Source organism: Carcharodon carcharias, chromosome X (assembly GCF_017639515.1).
Source record: "Carcharodon carcharias isolate sCarCar2 chromosome X, sCarCar2.pri, whole genome shotgun sequence".
NCBI lineage: Eukaryota > Metazoa > Chordata > Chondrichthyes > Lamniformes > Lamnidae > Carcharodon > Carcharodon carcharias.
This window is the reverse complement of record NC_054507.1, coordinates 22,794,093-22,800,092: the sequence shown is the minus strand read 5'-3', so window position 1 is coordinate 22,800,092 and position 6,000 is coordinate 22,794,093.

The window sequence follows — 6,000 nt, the reverse complement described above, 5'->3', positions numbered from 1 at the left end:
AGAATTTTGAAGTAGTTGGGGATCTCCTCCTGGCTAATTGCAGTAAAGTCGTAAACACAAAAGTAAAGAACCTGTTCATAATTTCACTACAAATATTGAACAGGGGAAATCTCCTCTTGTCATTCTCAGTAATAATGAGGATTTACTTGCAGCCCACAGCAGGCAACTCCATTCTTTTGGATCACATCTGCTGAAGTCATTGTTCACATTGAAAGATCCTACTCAACAAGAGCAAAATTTGAACTTCTTGTGCTGCAAGAAAGTAATGAGATGACACGGGTATACCACAGGGCAAAAATAAAAGAAAGACTTGCATTTATATGGTGCCTTTCATGACCACCAGCTGTCTGAAAGCAATAACTGAGGTATTTTTCTGTAGTGTAGTCACTGTTGTAATATAGGAAACACAACAGCCAATTCACACAGCAAGTTCCCAATGACTAGATAATTTATTTTGTGATGTTGATTGAGGGGTGAATATTGCCCAGGACACCAGGGAGAACTCCCCAGCTCTTCTTCAATGTCGTGCTGTGGGATCTTTAACATACACCTAATAGAACAGACAAGGCCTTGGTTTAATGTCTCATGCAAAATACAGCAACTAACCACTCCCTTGGTGTGCCAACCTTGATTTTTGTGCTCAAGTCCTGGAGTGGGACCTGAACCCAGAACTTTCTGACACTTAGGCAAGAGTGGCTACTATCTGAGCCACAGCTGATTGGAACATGGACTCGTGCCTCTGATTGCCTACATGCTGAATTCTTGATTTTAAAGAGCGTAGATAAAGAAAACAAAGATGAAGCAATTCCTACATGGAGGGAGGGAGGTGAAGTTGAACAGACAATCACCCTTGGCTACTCTCATGCACTTCCTCGCAGCCAATTATGGAGCTACATTGGACCAAGCCTCTAATTCCATTACTCCTGTCTTTACTGAGCTACATTGGCTCCCAGTACACCAATGCCTAATTTTTAAAATTCTCACCCCCATATCAAATCCCTCCATGGCCTCTCCCTTCTCTATCTCTATAACTTTCAGACCTACAACCCTCCAAGAACTCTGCATTTCTCTAACTTTGGATTCTTATGTATCTACCACTCTCTTTGCTCTACCGTTGGTGGCCGTACCTTCAACTGCTAAGGCCCTAAACTCTGGAATTCCCTCCCTAAACCTCTGTAGCTCTCCATCCCTCTTCCCCTTTAGATCCTCCTTAAAATTTACCTCTATGACCAAGATTAGGGCAGATCACTTCCCCTGATATCTCCTTAGGCTAAGTGTCAGTTTTTGTCTCATTACTTCCCTGTGAAGCACCTTGGCATGTTTTACTGTGTTAAAAGGTGCTGTATAAATATAAGACGTTATTTCTTTATTTTGACACTGGTGGAAAATCATGTGAGTAGCAGCAACCACTTTCACTAGCTTATCATTTTTACTACAGCTGCAAGAATAGATTTTGCAGCAGCATACAAAATATATAAAGTATATATGGCTTGTGGGGCTCTGCAGTGTATTTGTCTTTTGCTATTGAGTGTTGCCAGTTGGAGCACAATGAGTGAGAGCAGTGTGGACCTGATTAGGCAAGTCTATTGTACTGAGAGTTTATTCCAGTACAATTCTGCTGATGGTGACACAGTTATTGCCTGGGTTTGAATACTCAAGCCTGCTATTGGCTAGAGAACTAAATAAATCCGTCCAAATAGCATCGCATCCCTGACCTTTCTGCAGAGCTTTGAATATCCCCCAACACCCCCTCTCCCCAAAAAATTTGGGAATTGCCCAAACCTAGTTATGTTCTTGCCTTAAATACCAGAAACTTGTTCTCCATGAGTTTATTTTAATGAGGATGATGAATTCTTCTGTGTTTAACTATTCAAATAAACCTGGTACTGTGCAAAGTCCTATGTTACAGACTGATATCCTGTGAAGACTGCATCACTTAGCATTCATACAGAACATTATAAGATGAGCAAGGACACTATCCATTCTGGTACTAATCCCTGATCTGGATGATCCCATGTTTGATTCCTGTTGCGTGTTGAGTGTACTGATCTCAGCAGACCAGTAGTTGAAGGTGCTATAATTGGTCTCAGTGTTCTAGGCTAATGAAAGGAAAATCATCCATTGTTCCTGCTATTGATCGCTCCCTAAAGTGGTTAAATAGCCTGCCAATTCTCACCATCATGGCTCACACATGAAGGATAGCCACCTAGGCACCCACAGAACTGTACCCCAGTGACTTCAGGAGAGGAGGGAAAATTGTAAAACTACAATTTAGAATGATAATATATACAATATTATGTCTCTCTTGAGAAATACAGGCAGTAAACTAATTCAAGAGTTCAACTGACAACGATTCAAAGTTTGCTTTCCTGGCTTATGATGTCATGTAAATTCCTTAATTAGATTACCGCCAGCCATCCCTGTATGAGACAGATCTGTTCAGAAAGTGTTGTACATTTGCATAACTTACGATATTAAAAATCATGTATTCCGAGAGGCAAAATGTCACAAAAGTCATTATGAGTGTCATAGAGCAGAACTGAATGAAGGCAGCCATCAAAATGGTCATATTAAAACCTTTTGAGAAATATCAGAACTGGCTATGTGCTAAGTAACAGTGTCCTGCTGTCATTGTACTTAGGGTAATAATTCAACAGAGATGATTAAATGAGAGCAACAACAGCTTGCATTTATATAACCCCCTTCACATAAAAAAATGTTTCTTGAGTTACAGCTTTTAGAACAATACATTCATACACCAATACCATGATTGATTATCTTGTAATTGTCATCTAAAAACCTTTCATTTATACAGACCTCTTGCTTCCTTAGGATGTCCCAAAGAACTGTACAGCCAATGAAGTACTTTTTAATATAAAAGCAAAAAACTGCGGATGCTGTTTAATAGTACCTTTTAATGTAGATAACACAGCAGCCAATTAGCACACAGCACAGACCCATGAACAGCATTGAGATAAATGACCAGATATAATGTGTTTTATTGATGTTGGTTGAGGAATAAATGTTGGCCAAGACACCAAAGAGAACTCTGCTTGTTTTCAAACAGTGCTGTGGGATCTTTTATGCGCATTTGAGAGGGCAGACAAGATCTTGGCTCATTCGAAAGATAGCATCTCTCACAGGGGTCTGGACAGAGAAGAGGTTCCCACTCATGAAAGGATCAAGAACGAGAGGGCACAGATTTAAAGTAATTGGCAAAAGAAGCACAAGAGACATAAGAAAAAGCTTTTTCATACAGTGAGTGGTTAGGATCTGGAATGCTCTGCCTGAGACTGGGGTGGAGACAGGATCAAGCGAGGCTTTCAAAAGAGAATTAGACTGTCATTTGAAAAGGAAGAATGTGTAGGGTAACAGGGAGAAGGCGGGAAAACGGCACTAAGTGAATTGCTCATTCGGAGAGCTGGTGCAGACACAATGGGCCGAATGGCCTCTGTCTGCACTGTGAAAATTCTGTGATTCTTTGTACGACTTCCTCAGTACTACACTGAAGTGTCAGCTGAGATTTTTGTGTTTAAGTCTCTGGAGTGGGCCATAAACCCACAACCTCTAACTCAGAGGTGACGGGTCTACCACTAAGCCACAGCTGACACAAGAAGCTAGTTGAAACATAGTGTGCATGTGTTGTTTCATTTCCTCTCAATGTCACTGATTTAAGCCAGAATACTCATCTATGCTGGTTATCAGCTCTCAGGAACCCTGATCAAGCAGCCAGTCTTCATGTGGCAGCCTAGATAGTGAAACTTTGATTTTCTGATCGATATTTTGTTAACGTAAGCAGTAGTTCATTAAAATAAAACAAGTTACCTCCAGTATTAATGCTAGTTAAATAAAAGATTGAATAAAGAAAGTATTATCCAAGGTTCATTGAGGCTAAGTTAACACATTATACAAATAATTGAAACAAAAACAAAAGTTGCTGGAAAAACTCAGCAGGTCTGACAGCATCTGTGGAGAGGAATACAGTTAACGTTTTGAGTCTGTATGCTTTTATTTTATACAAATAATTGAACTTTCCATTCATGGATTTAAGTGCTCTTCATTAAATATCCATTGAGTAGGTTTTGCTTATGTTTTTAATGGCAGTGGATTTCTTTTATTCATTTTCAGAATGTGGGCAATCCTGGCAAGGCGGTATTTATTGTCCCTCCATAGTTGCCCTGAGGAGGTGGCAGTTTTATTACTTGTTTCTTCTACAACTAGGTGTCATGCTGGACATTAAGAATCAATCATGTAATGTGGGCATGGAGTTGGATCAGGTATGGATGGCAGGTTCCCTTCCTTGAAGGACAACAGTGAACTAATTGGACTTTTCTGACAAACTGGAAGATTTTAGGCTCATTCCTAGGTGCCAGTCCACAAATTGCCATTGAACTCACAATATCTGGATTGCGCGACCAGTATCATAACCACTTGGCTACCACAGCCTGAGCAATTAGAATACCTGTGTTCTCACAGTGTAAGGTTAATCATCTGTGTTAATGATGGTGGAAAGTTGCAGTGTCTGTGTGCTAAATAACAGTATGAGGTATCCATATTGTGAGGTTAGAGTGTCTGTAGATTAATGGTTGGAAATATGTCTGTCTGAACAGAAGTGTGAGGTGAAATGGGTACCTGTAGTTTATGACACTTGAGAAAACCTAAATGTCAAAAGGAAAGTAGAAAGTCAGTCACAGTGCTAATCTAATTTCTTTATTGTCTATACAAATTAAGCAAAATGCTGTATATAATTTAAACAACACTGAAAGAGTTATTACTGAGATAAATTAGATTAAGACTGAAGAAGATAGTGTTGATAAGCTTTACTAATCCAAAATCAATATATAAATTGATTAAAGAAAGAAAAGTGTCTGCGATTAGGTAGTACCAGTAGTATTGAATGGGTTCAAGCATTAGCAGTTTACAAAATGCAAAAGCGGCAATATCTAATAATATTTGGATAAATCGTACCCCTGCCTATACACTTTCTGAAATAACATCCCCTCCCTATAATGTATGTTGATACACCATCACTCTGATACAGCACAGATTGATTGAAGATCCATCATTGGTAGAAAAACCATACCTCTGCATAACCTCCCCACTTGCTATGACACTGAAATGTTACATTCCCAAGGAAAACTGACTGATGTATCAGACCTAACTACAACACTATTTAATATTTCCACACCCCCATGCTGCCCAATATTCCACACCCTCACTACAATTCATATAATGGGCCAGCGTAGAACAGTTTTTAAAGCTCCCAATGATAGTTACAGTGATGGTTTGATACCGTAATAACTATTCCAATTTTCTGATAATTCCAAATTTGTCTTTTATTCACTGGGCTAAAAAGGATGTCATACTATTTGTTTATTTCAACAAATCCTTTCTAATAGACCTGTATCTAATACCTGTTACTAACAGTAGATTCTGTTTAATTCTTTCAGCAGAACACAAAGCTATTCAAAAAAGTATTTTAGAATGCTTATTATGACCTGGTATGGCTGCTATGAGAATATAAAAACTTAGATATCATTGGATCATTGCAACTCTATGAAATTATTTAAAAATTAAGTTTCAGCATCTATTAAGGAAACAGTGGGTCTAAAAAGTTAAAGTTTCCTTTCCCAAGAGCAAGTCAGGTTTCATCGCCCACTTATCCCTGGAAGCTGAATTCAAATCCAACCCTGATTGATAAACTGAAGATGACATAAAAGGTAGCTGTGAAATGGGGTTTTCTCAGTCTAATTCCCAGTGGAGAAGAGTCCACAGCAGAAAAACTGGCAACAATTTGGCATAAGATGTGAATCCATTCAGAATGATGCATGGTAAGCAGAAATATTACGTCAGTGCTCGACTAAGTCTGGGGTTGAGGCACATTGTTGAGGCAGAGTAGATCACCCTGGAGCTATATCTATAGTAGGAGTGCTTAAGACTGACAGACACATTTTGAAATTATTCCTTTCCTTCAAGAGCATCATCCCTCACATTCATTTG